The sequence below is a fragment of the Manis javanica genome, chromosome X, assembly GCF_040802235.1.
Source record: "Manis javanica isolate MJ-LG chromosome X, MJ_LKY, whole genome shotgun sequence".
Taxonomy (NCBI): Eukaryota; Metazoa; Chordata; class Mammalia; order Pholidota; family Manidae; genus Manis; species Manis javanica.
Genome location: NC_133174.1, coordinates 84197573 through 84218896, shown reverse-complemented (window position 1 = coordinate 84218896; position 21324 = coordinate 84197573). Strand labels below are relative to the sequence as shown.

Genomic DNA, 21324 nt, shown 5'->3' with positions numbered 1-21324 from the left:
CTCAATACATGCTGTGTCCCAGTGGCTCCAGAATTCCTGACATGCTAACACATTGTTACATTTTTCCACACTTACTTCTTTATTCATATACTGTGAGGGAGCAGTTAAGGATATAGGTTCTGTGGTCAGAGTGCCTTATTTTTAATCTCAGCTCTAGCATTTACTAGTGGTCTGGCCTTGGACAGTTATTTCATATTTCTACTTTTTCTCTAGACCATTTTCCCCATCAAAAGGTGGATAATGATAGTGTCTACCACATAAGGTTGCTTTGAAGATTAAATGAGCTAAATATATGAAGTGTTTAGAAAAATTCCTGGTAGTTTAGGAGCTCTCAGTAATTATTACATTTTATTGTGGTTTTTGTTGTTATTATTCCCACATTCCAGAATATTTTCCTGCAGTCTCCACCTGTTGGTATTTGATGTTCCTGTCAAGAATCAGTTCAAATGTCACCTCCTACTCAAAGCCTGTGGAAGTTTCCTTACACGTTATTAAAGACTACCTCAGTATTTTGAGGTTAGTTATGTACACCTCCAAAAGATTGCAGTCTATTTTTAGGTCCTTTATTGCACATAACACAGTATCTTGTATGTAGTTATATGATCCATAAGTATATGTTGAATTAGGCAGAAAAATCTTGCAAGAATCCATGTTCAAGAAGTCCTTTGCATGATTATATAGTTGAGAATAGTAATACTGACAGTAATTTTTGCCTTGCATTCTATACTAGCATAGAAAAAAGCTCAGTGGAAGGGATATCATGTCATTTAACCTAGATGCCTTTTCCCCACTCTTTTTCAGTCATCTACCCAGCATGCCACAAACTGACTGCCAATTCAAACATATGCCATGTGGGCATAGTTTTCTCATTGCCCAAATTGGATAAGATATGCACATATGCTATATGACAATTTGTTCTGAGCCTGGCTTTCTAATGGTAGTGCCTGCATGGTCATAATGCATTTTGTTTCCTATGTACTAACTCTGAAACAGTTATGGTGAGGGTCCTTTAAATGCTTGTGGTAGAGTGTTTCAAATAGTTTCTACCTATCCCACCAAGGAGCTAAAGTACAAAGGTTTTATTGAAGACACCAGTCTTAAGTCTACTTTTCTTTAATCCAAGAGACAGTTGCAGGTTGACAGGCTGGTAGGTGTTACATGTTTCAGAGGGCACTGAAGAGATGTAGCAATGAAACATGCTCCAAATATGTAATGCAGCTCTCTTCAGGACACTCTTCAATGGACGTTGAGGCTTGAAATCCATTTCCTGAGACTGAACAGATGAAATACAACAATATGCTCAACCGAATAGTATTGTTATTAGAGTTTTATTTAACTGCTTGCTGTTTCCCAAATGTCCCATACTCTGTCCTCTCCAGGTCTTTATGTATGATGCTCCCTCTGCCTGAAAAACCAGTCTTTCTGCTGCCCCCACCTCTCTTTGCTTATCTACCTCTTTCCACCTACAAGTTTCCCTGGGACTTCTGAGATACCTTTTCTGAACCCACCAAGCTTGGTTCATTTCCCTCCTATCTGCCCCCACAGCAACCTCTGCTAATACTCCATAGCTCCTACCACTCCTAATCACAATCATGTTTTCTTGTCTGATTTCCCCAGACAGACTGCAAGGGACTTGAGAGTCATATCGTATTCATCTTTGTATTTCTCATACTTTGGCATATACTTTCTAATGCTCTCTTGTGATAAACGGAAGCTCAGTAAATGTTGTAGGATGAGTCCATCAGTTTTGCCATAAAGGGACACCAGTATTCACACAGAATCTCATTTGCGTCTCCCAGCCCAATGTATGCATGAAGATAACAGCATTCAAAAAGAAGTAGTCCTTCTGTGTTGACAGATGGTTTACTTGGGGTAAGGATTTAATAATGTGTGTAAGCTGTGTTGTATACTTGAAACCAATATAATATCATACATCAACTATACTTCAATAAAAAAAGTAAAAAAATTGATATGCTCAGTGCCAGGTACGAGGCATTGAATAAATTGTTCAATAAGCTTTTTTTCTCTTTAAAAAAGAAAAGAAGCAGCCCCAAACTAACTAAAGTGATTATTTTATAATCTTTGAGTCACACAGAGATACAGATTAAAATTCCACCTGTACCATTTACAGCCTTTGTAACCTCAGGCAGATGACTTCTTTTGGAGCCTCTGTTTCTGTACCAGTGACCTGTGGATCATTCACTATACTTACCTCATAGAGTGGTTGTAAGTATTTTATGAGATGTTGCATGCAAAATGCTTCACATAGTTGTATGAGTATAAGCACTCCATCAATACAAGTTATCCATTATCATTAGATGTAATTGCAACCAGAAAACAGATAACTTGCTGATAACGTAAGAAATTTGAAGAGAAGACCTTCATATCACTGTTCCTAGTTGTTAAAGACATTAAGTGGTACCTGAAGAAGCCATTAAAAAAATTAACGGTCAAAACCACATAAAATTTACCACCTTAACCACATTTAAGTATACAGTACAGTAGTGCTAACTGTGTACACATTGTTATACAACAGATTTGTAGAATTTTTTCATCTTGCAAAACTGAAACTATATCCATGGAAAAACTTTTTCCCCATTACCCACTGACTATGGCAACACCATCCCACTTTCTGTTTCTAAGAATTTGACTATATTAGATACCTCATATAAATGGGATCATGCATTGTTTGTCTTTTTGTGACTGGTTCATTTCACCTTAGCATAGTGTCTGCAAGGTAAATCCACATTATCACATATAGCAGAATGTCCTTCTTTTTTTAAGGCTAAATGATATTCTATTATATGTATATAACAAGTTTTCTTTGTCCATTCATCTTTTGTGGACATCTCTTGGCTATTGTGAATGAAGCTTCAATGAACATGGATGTGCAAACATCTCTTCAAGATTCTGTTTTCACTTTGGGGGCATTTACACCCAGAAGTGGGGTTGCTGGATTTTACAGTATTTATATTTTTAATTTTTTGAGGAACCACTATAGTATTCATAGCAGTGGCTCCATTTTATGTTCTCACTAACAGTACACAAACTTTCCAATTTCTTCACATCCTTGCCAACACTTGTTAGTTTCTGTTTGTTTTTGATAGTGACCATCCTAAGAAGTGTGAAGTGATATCTTATTTTGGTTTTGATTTGCATTTCCATAATGACTCATGATGTTGAACATCTTTTCATATGCTTTTTGGACATTGGTATACCTTCTTTGGAGAAATGTACATTGAAGTCCTTGGCTCACATTTTAATTGAATTGTTTGGTTTTTATTGTTGAGTTGAAGGAGTTCTTTATATATTCTGGATGCTAACCCCTTATCTAATATATGTCTTGCAAATATTTTCTCCCATTCAGTTGGTTGCTTTTTCACTTTATTGGTTGTTTCTACAGTCATTATTCTTAATAGCTTACTGTGTGCTGAGTCCTCTTCTGGAAGACACATACATGATAAAACATTATGCTTGGCCTGAAGGACCTCAAAATCTAACTGTAGCTTGCCATATGTACTGCTGTTGAGAGTAAATTGTTATAATTGCTAATCTCAATTTTTAATTTGAGTGCCTGATTGTATTCTTCCAAGTGTATAAGCTACTGAAATCATATAATAAGTTGACATATAAGTCAAGATAACACTTCATACCCATTATGATGGCCATTATCAAAAACAGAGAAGTAACAACTGTTGGCAAGGATGTGGAGACATTGGAAGCCTGTGCACTGTTGGTGAGAATGTAAAATGGTACTAGGTTAATAATTATAGTATGTTAACATGTAAGTTGTTTGATGTACAACTCATTTTAAATTTCTCATTAAATTTATGGTTTCTAGTATCATTTTGACCTTATACTACTTGAATATACAATGGGAAGAAGAAATTTTGCAGGCAATGTCAAGAAAATAAACTATGTCTTAGAAAGCATTTTCTTAGAAAAATACCTCAATCAGTGGCAGCATGCATGTAATTTAAGTATATTATTATTAAAATTTAAAAAATATTGTATTCTATTGGATTTAGTTCATTTGAGGAATTATTGACTTATTTCATTATTTAGTTTCAGGTGTACAACAGATTTGAAACTTATATGCACTATGAAATGATGACCACAATAAGTCTGATTTCCCCCATCATCATATAAAATTACATAATATACAAAAAATAATATTGACTGTAGTCATCACCATATTGTGCATTACATCCCTATGATTTATTTTATGACTGGAAGTTTATACCTTTTGACCCCCCTTTCCCATTTCACCCACACTTCAACTCCCTTTCCCTGTGGCAATCCTCAGTCTGTTTCTTTTGTTTACTTATTACATTTTTCATTTTTATTTTTATTTTTTTCACGTTCCATTTGATTTTTATGTACCAGCATTAGTTTGTGGGAAGCACTGTTTTCCATATATTCTTCAATTTATCTCACAACACTGTAGAGTAGGGTAATGGAAATTTCAGAGATTTTTTTTGATCAATGATATTCATTTTATTTTCTTGAACACTGTTTTCTCCACTAGTAGATATAAGTTACAGGATTTTTTGGAAGATGATCTGTGACAGCACCTAGTACCTTGTAATCGAGAAACTTTTTGATATTTTGTATTGAAGTATAGCTGATATACAATATTATATTAGTTTCAAGTATACAACATAATGATTTGATAGTTATGTACATTATTAAATGTTCACCCCAACTAGTGTAGTTATTGCAGGTCAACATAGAAAGATATTACAGAACTATTGACTGTAGTCTCTATGCTGTACTTATATCCCCATGACTAATTTATATTATGACTGAGATTTTGCGCCTCTTAATCCCCTTTGTTTTACTTTTTAGATTCCACATATAAATGAAATGATATGATATTTGTTTTTCTCTGTCTGACTTATTTCCCTTAGCATAATACCCTCAGAGTCCACCCATGTTGTCACAAGTGGCAAGATTTCATTATTCTTTATGTCTGAGTAGTATTCCATCACACACACACACACACCACATCTGCTTTATCTAGTCATCCAGTACTTTGGTTGTTTCCATATTTTGGGTGTTGTGAATAATGCCACAGTCAACAAAGGGGTGCATACATCTTTTCAAATTAGTATTTTCATTTTCTTCAGATAAATAACCAAAAGTAGAATTACTGGATCATATGGTAGTTCTATTTTTGCTTTTTTGAGGAAACTCCATACTGTTTTCCATGTCATGGTTCCTTTTTCTTCACATTGTTGCCAAAACTGGTTAGTCTTGTCTGTTTGATATTATCCATTCTGACAACTGTAAGATGATACCTCATTGTGGTTTTGATTTGCATTTCCTGGTGTTGAGCAGCGTGGAGCATCTTTTCATGTGCCTGTTGGCAATCTGTGTGTCTTCTTTGGAAAAATGCTTGGGTTCTCTGCCTATTTCTTTTTTTTTTTTTTTTTTTGAGAGGGCATCTCTCATATTTATTGATCAAATGGTTGTTAACAACAATAAAATTCTGTATAGGGGACTCAATGCACAATCATTAATCAACCCCAAGCCTAATTCTCAACAGTCTCCAATCTTCTGAAGCATAACAAACAGGTTCTTACATGGTGAACAAGTTCTTACATAGTGAATAAGTTCTTATATGGTGAACAGTGCAAGGGCAGTCATATCACAGAAACTTTTGGTTTTGATCACGCATCATGAACTATAAACAATCAGGTCAAATATGATTATTTGTTTGATTTTTATACTTGATTAATATGTGAATCCCACATTTCTCCCTTATTATTAACCTGATTTGTTGTTGCTGTTATTGCATTGTATGAGTTCTTTATATATTTTGGATATTAACCCTTTATCAGATACATGATTTGCAAATATCTTCTCCTCTTCAGGAGGTTGTGTTTTAATTTCATTGGTGATTTCCTTTGCTGTGCAGAAACTTTTAAGTTTCATGTAGTCCCCTTTGTTTAGTTGCTTTTGTTGTAATTGCCTTTGGAGTCAGCTCCAAAAAATTATCTCCAAAAGCAATGTCAGGGAGCTTACCACTTATGTTTTCTTCTAGGAATTTTATGGTTTCTAGTATCATATTCAAGTCTTTAATCCATTTTGAATATGGTATAAGATAGTGGTCTAGTTTCATTCTTTTGCATGTGGCTGTCAATTTCTCAAAACAATATTTATATAAGAAAGTGACCTTTCCCATGGTATATTCCTGCCTCCTTTGTCATATATTAATTATCATATATAAGTGGGTTTATTTCTGGGCTAGCTATTCTGTTCTGCTGAGCTTATATGTCTTTTTGTATGCCAATACTACTGTTTTGGTTATGGTAGTTTTGTAATATAGTTTGAATTGAAGGCCCATGATGCCTCCAGCTTTGTTCTACTTTCCCAAGATTGCTTTGGCTACTCAGGACCTTTTATGGTTCCATACAAATTTAGGATTATTTGGTATATTTCTGTGAAAAATGCCTTTGGGATTTTGATAAGTATGCATTGAGTCTATAGATTGCTGGGGGTAATATGGACATTTTAACAATATTAATTCTTTCCAATTTGTGAGCATGGACTATCTTTCTATTCATTTGTGTGAACACAGCCACCTCTAAATCAACCTGACTTTGTCAGTACTTTGATGCTTTTAGTATAACATTTTGTTTTCTTCATGCTCTTAAATTTCCTCTCATTTCTTTACAATAGATTTTTCCCTTAGGTTCTTCATTTCCTTTGCTGAACCCCCTAAATGTTGTCATGAGGGATAAAAACTTTAAGACTATTAGTGCTGGGGATTAATTATCTTCGCTGTTCCTGAATAATAACTAAAACTTATCATTTTCTATAATCTAAGAACTAGTTATCACAACTAGTTTCCCAGAAAACTGTGAGTGGGTTTTACTCTGATTTTTCTTACGGTCACAAATATATGTGTATTTACCTCAAGACCGTGAAGCCTGTTTTATGGATCCTTAAGTTATGTTTAATTGTTATTCTAAACATATCAGCTCTTGATCTTTCACTTCTCAACTTTCTTACTCATCTACCATAAAAAAAAGGCCAAGCTTACCCAAAAGATGAGTCAAAACCATTTTACACATACCCCCTGGAGATAAAAGCACTTCGTAGATGAGGCATTCCACAGAAACTTACAGTAAGATAAAAAGAAAAAATCTTAATCAAAATATAATCAATACATCTCTGTAAGGCATATAAGGACATAATAAACTGGTCTGTGGGTAAACATTGACTAAATATGCTTAGCAACTTTAAAACCATTAAAATTGGTCACTTGGATATCACATTGAGTAGAATTGACCCAGAACCTCTCCATCATAGGAATTTTTTCTACTTTCTCACTACTCAAAGTGAAATTCATTTCTTAAACTCTAAGAATTTCACATCTGGTTTGTTACATTCATATCTAATACAGGTAACTTAAAACTGCAACTTCCCGTAGCCTTCATTCAAAGGGTATTGACATTTCAGCTTGGCTTAGTAACTGTTATTGTTTTATCCCTGTTTAAATATAGATGTAGGCATGACAGTCTTTTAATAGCCAGTTTTGACAGAAGCCCCACTGCATATACACAATCCATTTGGACTGTCGAGAGATATAGAGAAATCTTTGTATGCCTTCAACAGATCGCAACATGGGCAACAGTAGTAGAGAAGAGCAAACAAGAAGCTGTTTTCTAAGAAAGGCCTATAACTTGAAGAAGCCTTCATTTCAAAGTACCTTCAGGTATGAGAAAAATTTAGGATGCCCTTTAATGCATCCTAAACAAATAGAGATGCATTATACAGTGTTGGTGTTCTGGGAGACCTAGATCAAGAAGGATAAATCAATACTTCATGCATATATAACTTCTTCCTTTCAAGAAGCTCAAAGACGTGTTTTCTTCTTCATCTAAACAAAGTTAACAACTCAAAACCTCTGACTTAAAATTTAATTTCCTTTTAATAAGTTTGTATAAGTATCTGATAATCTTTCCTTCGATGTCCTAGTAAGCAGTTCTGCACACTTGACTCTAGTTTCACATATAGAATGCCTACAGTGTTAATGAGCATTCAGGTTTTTGAATGCATAGTGATGCTTCCACAAGCAGGCCGGAGAAAAAGCAATTTAGTTGAATGCCCCTTTCTTTCCTCTTTTCTGTTCATGTGTGCTGTATATTAGGATTTTGAAAAAATGTAAAGAACAGATAACATTCCACTTATCCACCTATCAGATGTCTAGCAAAAGCAGTCACCTAGGGTACAACTGAAAGCCAGAATTAAATGAATCACCTGAAAACAGCAATGAAAAAAAAAAACTGTTTTAGAGCCTACATATTATACTCTTACAACAGTAGTACTGTATAGAAAAGTAAAGTTATCATTTTACTTAGCTTTTTTACTTGGTTTCCTCTGAAAACTTTATGCCTACCTTGCCTTAGAAAGTACAGCCATTTTAGATATCAGCAGATGCTGTTTGAAACATGTCCACAGCTGTGAAAATTGAGGATTTTTTTTCCTCTCTTCTGTAAGTTAAGTAACATTTAAAAAGAACATCAAACTGCAGTTGTTAGTTGACCACAATGATTCAATGATTCATTTAGTCATTCAACACATACATATTGAGAACAATATTTTGTGCAGATGAAATAGCATGTACAAATGTATGGACAGAGGGAGGGCATTGCTTGCATGGGAACAGAAAAGCACTGAATGTGGCTAAATAAAAGGCACATTAAGGCAGGGGACAAGATGGGAGTGGCTGTAGTCATAGATTGGGGCCAGACCATGGAGGGCTTTCAGTGCTAGGAATTGGAATTTTATCTGGGACAATGAGAAGCCACTGTCAGAAGCTTTTAAGTTTGAGAGTGACATGATTGGGTTTGTGTTTTGGAAAGTTTAGTCTGTGAAAATGCAAGGTACGTTGGGCATATTCTGTGATTTGCTTGTGTAAAAAGGGGAGTATTCATATATATGTATGCATGTAATATTACATAGTAGTCATTCATACATGGGCTTATATACATAGAATAACTTTCGAAGGACACACAAAAACTGAATAATGGATGCCTCTGGGGCAGGAAAGTGAGACTCTGGGATATAGGTTTTTTTTTGGTAAAGGAGACTTTTTACTGTGTACCCTTTACACTATTCAACTTTCACAGTGTGTCTTAGCCCTGGTCCTCTGTAAGCAGAGCCTGCAGCTAGATTAACATTCTGATGCTTAATTTGGGAGGATAAGTCCAGGGATTTGAGGGTAAAGCTTAAGAAGGGTAGTGAGGCAAGGAAAGGTATGAAGCAGTGTGAGGCAATGAATTGCTGAGCTGGTTTCTGCTTCATCATTGATGCTCTGAAGAGACACACTAGCTGTTCTCAGCAGAGGTGTTTGTTTGGCACTACTGTTACTGGACTTTTCTAGAAAGCTTGAAGAGAAAACCTTCTAGGAGCAGTCCTCAGAAGGCAGAAGGGAGGAGGGAGAGGGAGTTTATCTGCCTGACTCACTTACTAGTCATATTCCCCTCATGAGAAACTAACACCTGATACTTCCAGGTTGTAACATCCAGCCACTGGGAGGCCACTCAAGAAGCCACGTCATGCACTGAGTTGTGACATTTCATTTGTGTCCACAAATGGAGGAAAATCTTAGTGCATTCAGGCTTAGAGTATGAGATATGATGGGTATGTAGGTCTGCTACTTTAACTTGGCTCTGGCTAGCTGAGTGAACTCTACCAAGGGAGTGGGTACGCAGTCCAAGAGGCAGGCAAACATATTTGGAAAACAAGCTGTTGATGCATTTGGGAAGGTACACAGATATGTGTCTGGAACAGTTTTTTTGGAAAAAAATAGGCTTCTTCTGGTAGCAGCATGAAAGTTGATTTGAAGAAGGAAAGAATAGAGGTGAAGAGCCTAGTTTGGGGGGGAATATTGTGGTTGTTTCACTAACAGCAGATTACCTAAATCAGTAGAAATAAAGAGAGAGATAAGCCATATTCAGGAAGTGGTATCAGTAGGAAGAGGTTACTGATTGGATGTAAGGAATAGTGTGGGAGATGTTAAGAATGATGATAAGGTTTGTAGGTTAGACTGTAGATAAACTGAGGAAGAACAACCAAACGTGGTTTGTGAGGCAACATAAGGAAGTCAGCTTTGTCTGTGTTGACTTGGAGGTGACAGAAGATACAGATATTCTGATAAAGATACCCTGTTTATAGTTAGAAATGTATACCTGGAGTTCAAAACAGAGGTCAGAGCTGAAGAGACATCTTGTATCATGTGGATACACATTGTAGGTAAATTTGAGTTGTTTGAATTTGAGAGAGAGAGGAAATTATCAAAGGGCATTGCCGTTATCCTCTCTTTAAAAGGCTGAGACACATGCACTGCATTTTAGAAATGCATGCATCAAAATGATTTGTCTCAAAACTTAATAAGTACATTAATTTTATTAAACGATAAATTGAAGCCACACTACCAGTAGTCAGTCAACATATATTGGATCCTTATCATCTACAGAGTAATAAAAGAAATGGTCAGCAAGATCCCCTACCTAAATGCTGACAATATAAGACAAAGACAAAGCTAGATGCATGAAACAAACATTAACCACCTTATAAAACCTACTAAGGACAGCATTAATCAATTCTGTATAGCTGCAGAGCAACAGAAACATGTATGCATAGTAACCACAAGTATACCTTATGTTAAATAACATATTTGTAAATCTGAACAGAGTTCTGTAACCAGTCTTTGCTATGTTTAACATATAACAATAATTATACTGATGATAGTAATATCTTGATCAATCATAAATTATCTTTCCTTAAGTCTAGAGGTCTAGGTCTAGAGGGTCTAATGGATATAGTAGAAACACCAACATTTTCAGGTCAAATGTACAGTGACGGGAAAACTGGCTTTAAGATAATGTATCTTATCTGTAAAGATAATAAACTTGGGTAATTCAAGACTAAGTGATAAGAGCTGACTATTTTCCCTCTGAACTAAAATGACTATCATTTATCAAATATTTACAATGTGTGGGGAACTCTATTCAATACTTTAAAAAATCTATCTCATTTAGTATTTATAATCACACCAAGGTAAAAATTGTTATCCTCATTTTACAGGGAGGAAACTGAGAATCAGAAAGGTTAAGTCATTTTCCAGGGGATATGCAAAAGTGGTAGTCATGATTAAAATTGTGGTGCCATACCAGCACCCTCCAATATATTCCATTCGCTTTTCCTTCCATTGTACAGAGTAGTATACTTTCCCACTTCCTTGAAATTAGAAGAAGCTGTATGACTAGTTCTGCCTAATGTGATGAGATAAAAAGTGGCATGTCACTTCAAGAAGAAACATTGTAATGCTTGTGCTCAACTCTCCATCCCTGTCTTTCCATGTTGCAGTGGACCCTGGAGTTTTGTATTAAAATGACAGCATTTTAAGTTGGTAGAGCTCCCATTAGCCTGAATGAAGATTATGTAGAGCAGAGTTCTTCAACCTCCCACTCACCACCCTATGGTCATCCAATGTTGGATAAGAAATAAGTAATACAAAATAAGCTTTTGTTATTTTGTTTAAGCCACTGAGATTTTGGAGTTCGTTGATACCACAGAATAACTTAGCCTATCTTGATTGACAGTCTTGATGTTTTTGCTCCACATTCTTCTGTCCATTGTGCACCACCACTTTTTCGAACTGACTGTTTTATAGCCCAAATACACTACATAATAACTCCTTTTTAATTATTTTTGCCAATAATAATTTAGCTTCTCATTATTTTCATTTTTTAACTAGAACAGTGAGTCAGAGAGGTCTCGACTTAGATTTCTTCAATTAAGGTGAGAGAAATCACAGTGCCATCAAGGAAACTACCTCCCATTTACAAAATATGCTGCAAATGCATGAATGCTAAATTTCATGTCATGTACTTGATCTGAAAGCTGCCAGGAGAGAGAAATAACATAGTTGTCTAGGAATCCAACTTGTTACTCAACCTGCCAAAGCACCCTGCAGGCTCAACAGCTCTCACTAGGTACATGTATTCAGCCACATCTCTGGGGCCTGGATGTGTCAGTGTGTACCTTACAGTGGAAGGTGATCTTCAACTAATTGACAAACTCATCAGTAAGTCCTAGTGCAAAAGTAGTCACAGTCCACAAGAACACCAGTGTTTTCTTTGAAGTATAACATGACATTTTGGGACTCAGCCAAATTATATGCTCCTCTCTTGTTGCTTAAATGCACCTTAAAGGGTAACTTGAGTAGTGAAATGAAAATTAAAGTAGCTCTGTGCTCCTGGAACTGAGTTAGGCTCAACATTTAACCATCAAGTTTATGTCAGCAGACAAGACTTAAATGAGGAAAACTACTTAATTATACTCATCTGGGTTTGACCCTAATGAATAAATGTATTATAGAGCACCGCCATTCTGATGGTGACTTCTGGTAGCAATGGTCAGGCTAAGTTTCTTTATTAGCCATCATGTTGTGAGTGTATTTATTCCAGTGATGTTTGACATGACAGGTGTAAGACTTCTATGGCTAACCTATCCAAGAATCAAATCATCTTCCCTGTGGATTTGACTGTAAATGTTAGTGTGTCTAACTTGATTTTGCAAGTGCACTGGGGCATCTAGGTGTCAAGTTTTGAGAAACAGTTTTAAAGTCTTGCTAAACATAAATATTCCCAGAGAAAATCTTATTTCAATCAAATACCTGCAAATAGACCCAATTCTAGAAGAATCGTGTTGCTTTTGTTAGGTGAGTGGGTGTCTTCATCTCCTTTAAATTCTGATTTGCCTCACATCTAGTTTGTTTTCATAGTTTTTCTTCCCTTAGAATATGTTTTAATTGAATATCATCTTGTAATCCAATCTTGAGGCTCTGCTAATGTCAAAACACCAGAGTGAAGTGTGTGTGATTTGGAAACAGCTACAGAATTCATACATTGAATTAAAGCCGAAGTATTCTTTGTAAGCTCAATGATGTTATCTAAAACATAGTATTCAATGCCTATTTATAAGTGATTTTAGTATTTGCATAAAGCATCTCTTATGCACCACTTCAAATCTTTCAGCTTCACCTCTTATTCCAGCCACACCTGTGGTAACCAGGTCCTCATAGATTTTGGCCAGCTTGGTGCAGGTGAAACCTGACAGCACCTCACCTCCAGCCTGCACTAAATATCTCTTGCTTCCTGCCTACACTTTTCTGATACCACCGCACAGGCCACGATGGTAAACTGCTCACTGCTCCCACAAATGCAATCTGAAAGTGCAAGGAAGTTAATGTTTCACAGAGTGAGCTTTGACTGATGGGGAATGAAATTCACTGGATGAATGCTACCCCCTTTCTTCTTCTGAGTAGACCACTCTGAGAAACATTTCATAAGTTGTCTCACAAGGTTCAGCAGGGGCAACCAGTCACCTGGTAGGATTGGTAGTCACAAGGTAGGAGTGGCCACCTTGATAAGATATCTTGGACTGACTTTCTCTGCTTCCCTCTTTCACTCTCTGTCCCTCACTCCTGCTCCCTGAATCATAGTCCCAAATAAGTACTGTCTCTGGCTTTGATTTTAGGGAAAATGAGGCTAACACAGTACATAAATTCATTAAATTTATTAAATAAATCTTTAATTATACATTAAACTTTGACAAACTCCAAATCTTTTTCACTGCTTATCACAATATGATAGAAAATATCCATATTATGCCCCTTTCCCCCAAAGAAAGAAGTCTATGATTTACCTTCTGTACCTAGAAGAAAAATATATTAGGGAAAGAAAAAGTTTATTGAAGATAGATAACAATAGGGACTGTATACAGGTGAAAATGCTGAGCTGCACATACCAAAGAGAGTCCTTGGTCTCTCTAATTCATTCATTCAAGTAATATTTATTGGGTGTATACCAGGTGCAGGGCACTATGTTGAGTATTAAGAATACAAAGCTAATTATAGCAGATAGGATTGGTCCCTGTCCTTATGGATCTTATAATCTATAGATTTTTACAGTGGTCAAGAGGTGTATATCAGCCCAGGAAATCTGATCAGCAGAGGAAAAATGAAATTCTTCCCTCAGAGCACTCTCCACTCTTACTCCCAAATAATTCCAGAAGTAAATACATGGGTAAAAGTAGAGGCCACAGAGGGAGAATAAGAGTAGTTAGTAGAGCCAAGAGCTCATACCAACAGTAAAGTAAGAAAACTTTCTGATTATAGTCAGTGAAGCAGTTGCTTATTTGGTCTTGATGTATCATGACTTTAACTCTTTGGAAAATTCATTTGTGAAGTGTCCTGCTTCAGGACTCCCTGGCTATGACAACATTGAGATTTCCTCCCAATGAAGTTCTTGTCAGACTATTGCCAGTGTTGCAAGGTAAAAGAAAAGCATTCTCAAATATGTAAGAAATCATGAATTTTAGCATCTAACTCACCGTTCTTGAAAAATCTTGTTAAAATGTCCCCAGTTAATATAAAGTTCCACTTTACAAGAGAAGCAACCTGTGGATAAAATGAAGGTTCCTGTGGCCAGGATTTTCACCTGGCTCTGGTTGACTTGCTCACTACACACATGTGGGCAATACGTCCTTATTGAGTCTATATAAAGAGCCCTGCCCAGTGCTCTGGGCGACACCGTGACATGGCTGCAAGGCTGCAGGAGAGCAGAGCAGAGGCTGGAGTGGTGGCAGTGCCAAGGACAGAGCCAGAGGATGGCTGTGCAGGCAGAGAGGCCCAGAGACAGAGACCTGCTTGCTGCATGCAGACTTGCTCTGATCAGACAGGATTTTATTGATTGACCCACCACCGTGGAAATAAATTGGGTATAACCTTTTCACCCCAAGAACGCTCTGCTGTCATTTCTTTGGTCCCACTGAATCCATAGTGAACTTGCCTGGGGCCGAAACTCATTGGCAAGACACAGCCTATTAGGTACTTTCCTGGAGAGTTAATTTGTAGTGGACCAGAAAAGCTGCCCTTGCCAGATTGTGTTGTAATTCTAGTATTAGAAATTCCTTAGGTTTAAAACGTGGCTCTATTAAGATGCAAGTACTTTTGAAAAGGCTAACATATTAAGGATTCCATGTCATTGACAACATCTTAATGATTAAGCTGAATTGATCAAATATTTCCTCCTAACAGCTAAGCTGAGGTCAAGTGAACCTATTGTGTAAGAATTTTGATGTGGTGAGAAGAACATTTTAGAAGGAAGGTAGATGCAAAAGCCTGGGTGGGTTGCCAAGCAAAGCCAGAAAGCATTTGTGCACCCTTAAGATGAAGTGATGTATTTGACAGTTTTGTTTAAGACTGGTCAGCACAAGATGATGAATGTAGAAAATTGAGCAAAATCTGGACTGAATCCAAAACATATGCTGAAAATACTTTCAAACCTGGATCCTTCTTGTTATCTGTAACTGGCTTTTATATTTTTCCTTAAAAAATACAGTTCACAAAGTTTGGTTAACTGAGGGTTCCAGTTAAAAAAAATTTATTTGAAAAAAGTTATCCTTCTTAATTCAGCAAAAGGAAATTTATACCCAGGTTGAACTCTAATGAATTTTAGGGATGGTTGACAAATAATAAAAAAAGTTGCCTCTTATGTATTTTATACCAACATTAACAGACGGCCCCTGTGGGAAAGTTGGGGTTCCTATGGCCAGGATCCTCACTAAACTTAAACCACCTGATAATTTAACTGGCCTGTTGCTAGACTACTGCTTCCACACCTTTAGGCAATAAGCTATTATTGCACTATATAGAGAGATTGGCCCAGTCCCCTGAGAGGAGGTAGAGATGCTAGTACTCGACCTACCAATGGGAGAACAACCAGGTAATAAACCCTCTCACCCCAAAGAAACACTCTACTGTCATTTCTTTGCTTACACTGAATCCATAGCAAACTTGCTGGGGGCTGAAACCCATTGGCAAGACAATTGGCGTAGTCCACATGATTCATTGTTGACCAAGGAAATAGGCTGCCCTTATGGGAGGGGTGCTTCAGCTGGCTGCCAGTGGATTGTCCCCCAATGGCTATGTGGTCTGAGGTGGCTTGCCTCCTAGAGGACTGGGCCCCACCCCAGGACTGGAGGCAAGTGGAGGTGACACCAGAGGCTTTAGGAGTGGCCCTTGATATAGTAAGTAGGACTTTTGAGAAACAGAGTCCCTGTGAGGCAGCGGGTACTGTGGGTTGGCTGCTTCTCACAGTATTAAAAAGGTCTACAGAGGAGAACCAAGAAATGGCAGCACGAGAATGCAAGCTGCAAACTTCAGTGGATTCCCTGAAGAAGGAAATGGCATTGATGCGAGAGGAGGCATCACGAGACCACTGGCAGGTAAGTACCATTGAAGAGGTAAAAGATTCCTTACCGAAGGAGATGGCAGTGCTGCCAGGTGCTCTGAAGGAGTAAAAGGCCATCAAGGAAAAAGATGAGCTCTTGAGGGAGGTACTCAGGGGAGGGTAGAGAAAGGTGCCATCAGCCCCGGAAATGGAGGAGCTGGGGGAGGATGAAGGTTGGTGCCGGAGGCACTGGCACCTCCTATATTGAAAGCATGCCTAGTGGTTGTAAAGAAAATAAAGACCCAGCAGCTGAAAGTTCCCCAAGGAGAGGAGCAGTCCCCTCCCCAGGTCATGGAGCACTCTCTGGTCCACCCCTATACTCAGGCTGAGCCGGTGGATTTGGGCTCCTGGTTTAGGCAGAAGCCCTCAGAGTCAATATCAGCTTGATTCCTGCATCTGTGGGACTTACGGGTGGTTGGAATTATTCTGTCGGGATCAGAGGTGGGAAAGTTGACTTCCTTGACAATGTAGCCTGCCTTGAAGCAGCAATTACAAAATGCTCATCAGACCCCAGGGAATTACTCCCTTCTCAATTGCCTTATGGCTGCACTTCATGCTGTGTAGCCCAATCTGGGTGATCTACCATCCTCTCCTGTTAGATAGCAGACATATGCTGAGCTCCAACAGGTGTTATGAGAGCTAGGCAGAAGAAATGCCATCTATAGTCCAGAGAATTATGGCCCAGATGAAGAGATTTTCACTACTGGGATGAGAAATATTATGCTTCAAATGGCTCCCACATCCCTCTTTGGGTCTCTAGTGGCCATTCTTTCCCCTCACTTAGGGAATCCCATAAGCAAGGTGAGAAGTACAGTAGCAGACCTAGGAGAGGCTGAAGTAATGAGAACAGAAAGAAAAATAAGGTCTTCTACTCACAAGAAGAATTTAAAGGGCTCCATGAAGGTTATGAGGTCCCAGATGTGAGTTGACTTCATACCGGCAGGAGCAGATGGAAGGAAATAAGATGGGAACTCAAATAGGATGTTACTAGAGCTATGGCAACAACTGAAACCAGAGCAGCAGTTCCAGCCATTAAGACCAAAGAGGCAGAAGTCAGAGACAGAGCCACGAGTCCAGCCTGTGTGCTTGCAAGACTTGCTGCTGGGGAGCGAGCCAGCCTCACTCGAGCCCACACAGGAAGATGATTAGGGAACACGGTACGACTGAGGGGAACGTCAAAGTATCTTCTCTGAGGAACCAGGGGGGGACCGGAGGCCACATGTTGAAATAGCTATCCATTGGTCCCCAGTGAACATACAGTGTGTCCTGGCTCTAGTGGACACAGGGGCTGAATGTTCACTGATTCATGGTAACCCTGAGTGGTTCCCCAGGACCCCCACTATCATAGATGGATATGGGGTTAAGGCTATCAGAGTGCAAAAAGCCCAAATCCCCATAGGGCATAAATCTGCAAAGAAGTAAAAAGCTAACCTTTTCAAAGAACATTGCTTCTCTCTCACCAACTTTACGTTTCCCTGTATGGCCTCGGAAGATGGCTGGTTAGCCAGAGACAGGGAGGATTCCTCAAGGGAGGAACAACCTAAGACAGGCACAGTCGCAGGGGGGCCATCAGGAGAGAAATTGGGGACCAACAGAGAGGAGGCTTAGAACCTCAGCCCTCCTGTTTTGAGAGAAATCTTCTGCATCCGTGGATGTTTTGTTGCCCTTGTCTAGCTTGGATTAATACTTATTCTATAGGCACAGACCTGATCATATACATTTGCCCCCTTACAGCACTAAATTGTGTTTTCTACCTTTATCTTGCATCTACCTACCACTTCAGCATTTTATTTAAAAAAATAATAATAACAATAAGGGAGAAATGTGGGATTCACATATAAATCATGTATAAAAATCAAACGAATAATCATATCTGACTTGATTGTTTATAGTTCATGATGCGTGATCAAAACTGAAAGTTTCTGTGATATGACTGCCCTTGCACTGTTCACCATGTAAGAACTTATTCACTATGTAAGACCTTGTTCACCATGTAAGAACTTGTTCGTTATGCTTCAGAAGATTGGAGACTGTTGAGATATAGGCTTGGGGTTGATTAATGACTGTGCATTGAATCCCCTATACAGAATTTTATTGTTGTTAACAACCATTTGATCAATAAATATGAGAGATGCCCTCTCAAAAAGAAAAAAAAAAAGCCCAAATCCCTTTGGGAATAGGACATCTACCCCCAATAGCATATACTGCGTATACATCTGCTATCCCTGAGTATATTTTGGGGATTGATATCCTGCAGCTTCTATGATTGCAGACTACTCCAGGTGAGTTCTGACTGAGAGTATGTGTGGTGAAGGCAGTTCTGACAGGACATGCTAGGCACCCACCCATAACTTTGCCTGTGCTTCAGCGGGTGACTAATACCAAACAATACAAACTGCCTGGAGGGCATAAAGAGATTGGAGAAACTCTCCAGGAGCTGGAAAAGATGGGTATTATAAAGCCCACCCAAAGTCCTTTCAATTCCCCAGTGTGGCCTGTAAAAAAGCCAGATGGCTCCTGGCATATGACTGTCGATTACAGAGAACTGAATAAAGTCATACCCCCTATGCATGCTGCTGTCCCCTCTATTGCAGGCTTGATGGATACCCTCACCCGTGAACTAGGAACATACCATTATGTGGTAGATCTTGCAAATGCCTTCTTTTCCATTGACATTGAGCAGGAAAGTCAGGAAGAGTTTGCCTTCACGTGGGAAGGACGGCAATGGACTTTCACCATCCTTCCACAGGGATACCTCCACAGCCCCACCACCTGTCATGGACTTGTAGCCCAGGACTTGGCTACATGGGAGAAACCACCAATGGTGTGGCTGTACCATTATATTGATGATGTCATGCTCACATCCCATTCTCTTTCAGATCTAGAAGTTGCATCACCTCGACTGCTGCCACATTTACAGGAGAAAGGATGGGCTGTGAAGAGTACCAAGGTTCAGGGACCTGGTTTGTCTGTCAAATTCTTGGGGGTTGTCTTGTCTGGTAAGACCAAAGTTATACCAGAAGCAGTTATAAAGTCCATGCCTTTCCTACCCCTAAAACTGTAGCATTGCTATAGGAGTTTTTGGGTCTTCTGGGCTACTGGAGAGTGTTTATCCCGCACTAGGCACAAATTCTGAAGCCCTTATACCAGTTGATATGAAAGGGCATCAGTTGGGACTGGGATGAGACATGTGCATCTGCCTTTACTACAGCAAAATAGGCAGTCAAGGCCATGCAGGCTTTGAGTGTGATAGACCCATCAAGGCCCTGTGAGCTGGATGTTCATGTCACTGAAGATGGTTATGGCTGGGGTCTCTGGCAGAGGCTGGAACGAACTCACCAACCCCGTTGGATTCTGGTCACTACTCTGTAAAGGGGCAGAGGTATGATACACTTTAATAGAAAAAATACTGGCTGCCATATATCATGCCTTGCTAGCTACAGAACCCATCACTGGAATGACCCTGATAAAGGTAATAACCACCTATGGGGTGGGTACGAGACTGGACCCAAAAGCCAAGCAGTGGTGTGGCACAAACACCCATGCTGGCTAAGTGGGGTGCCCTCTCTAGTAGCCCCTTGAGTGAAGAACTCCAACGCTTATTGGGACCAGTGACATATACTAGTGAAAAGCAGGAAGAACTTGCTTTTGAACCATTAGAAGCAGAGAGCCCTTATCGGGAGGGAAGAGCCGCTATACCTGAAGATGCATGGTACACAGATGGCTCCAGCTGTGGGCAGCCCCCAAAATGGAGGGCCATAGCTTTCCATCCTGAGACTGCAACGATATGGATGGAAGATGATGAGGGGAAGAGCAGCCAATGGGCAGAGTTGCAGGCTATGTGGCTTGTGATCAGCCAAGAGCCCTCCCATATAGTTGTCTGCACTGACAGCTGGGTTGTCTATCGGGGCTTGACCCTGTGGCTACCAACATGGTGCCATGCCAACTGGCTGGTTGGTCACCGACTCCTGTGGCAAGACTTATGGGCCTGTGGTCAGACTAAAATAATTACAGTACACCACGTGACTGGTTATTTTCCACTGGCATCCCCAGGAAATGAAGCAGATAAATTGGCCCAGATACATTGGTTAGAAGGAAAACCTGCCTCTGATGTAGCCCAATGGTTACATCAGCATTTGTTGCATGCGGGGCAAAAGACAATGTGGGCTGTAGCCCATTGGTGGGGCTTGCCTTTGACCTTTGAAGAAGTTAGTAGAGCCCAGCAGGAGTGTGTCGTGTGCTCCAAACAGGACTTACACTGAGTTCCACAGCAACATGGGACAATACCTATGGGGCCTACACCCCTCTTCAGGTAGCAGATAGACTATATTGGGCCTCTACCTGTGTCAGACGGATATTGGTATGCGATGACTTGTGTGGTCACAGCTACTGGACTTCTGGTTGCTTTTCCTACCCATTGTGCAGACCAGCAGATGACCAAAAGAGGCCTGGAGTGTCTCTTTGCTGCCTCTGGCTGACCACAAGTAATTGAGTGTGATCAGGCACCCATTTTACTGGACATACACTGCAAGAATGAGTGCGACAGCTGGGAATCAAATGGAACTTTCATGTGCCATACAATCCTACCGCAGTGCAGGCATGATAGAGGCACAATGGCTTGTTAAAATCTGGACTAAAGTCAGACACCAGTAGTCTGCAGGGATGGTCAGTCTGCCTATGGACCGTGCTACAGCATTTGAATGAAAGACCCGGAAAGGGAGCCCTGAGCCCCATAGACCTGTTAACATGTATTGCTACTTCCTCTATACAACTGCAAGTACAAACCACGGAAGAATCACTGAAGCCGAGGTTCAGCCACCAGAATAATATCTTGCTGCCAGCACCAACTGCACTGAACCCCAGAGACTCCATTGAGTGAACGTGGACTTGGACCCTTTGACACATGGACCAACAATTGCTGGCTCTCCTGGCAACTTGGGGACAAGGCCTGGAAGCTGGCCTCCTGTGTATTCCTGAAATAACAGCAAAGTGGCCACCAAAGGTCACAGTA

The 21324-nt window shown here is 39.4% G+C and overlaps 1 protein-coding gene across 10 annotated transcripts in view; it reads left to right on the top strand.

Moving 5' to 3' along the window:
• The window catches only part of ERVFC1 (Endogenous retrovirus group FC1 Env polyprotein), a 435581-nt gene that overhangs the window by 222550 nt on the left and 191707 nt on the right, over nucleotides 1–21324 (top strand). The window lies entirely within an intron of this gene.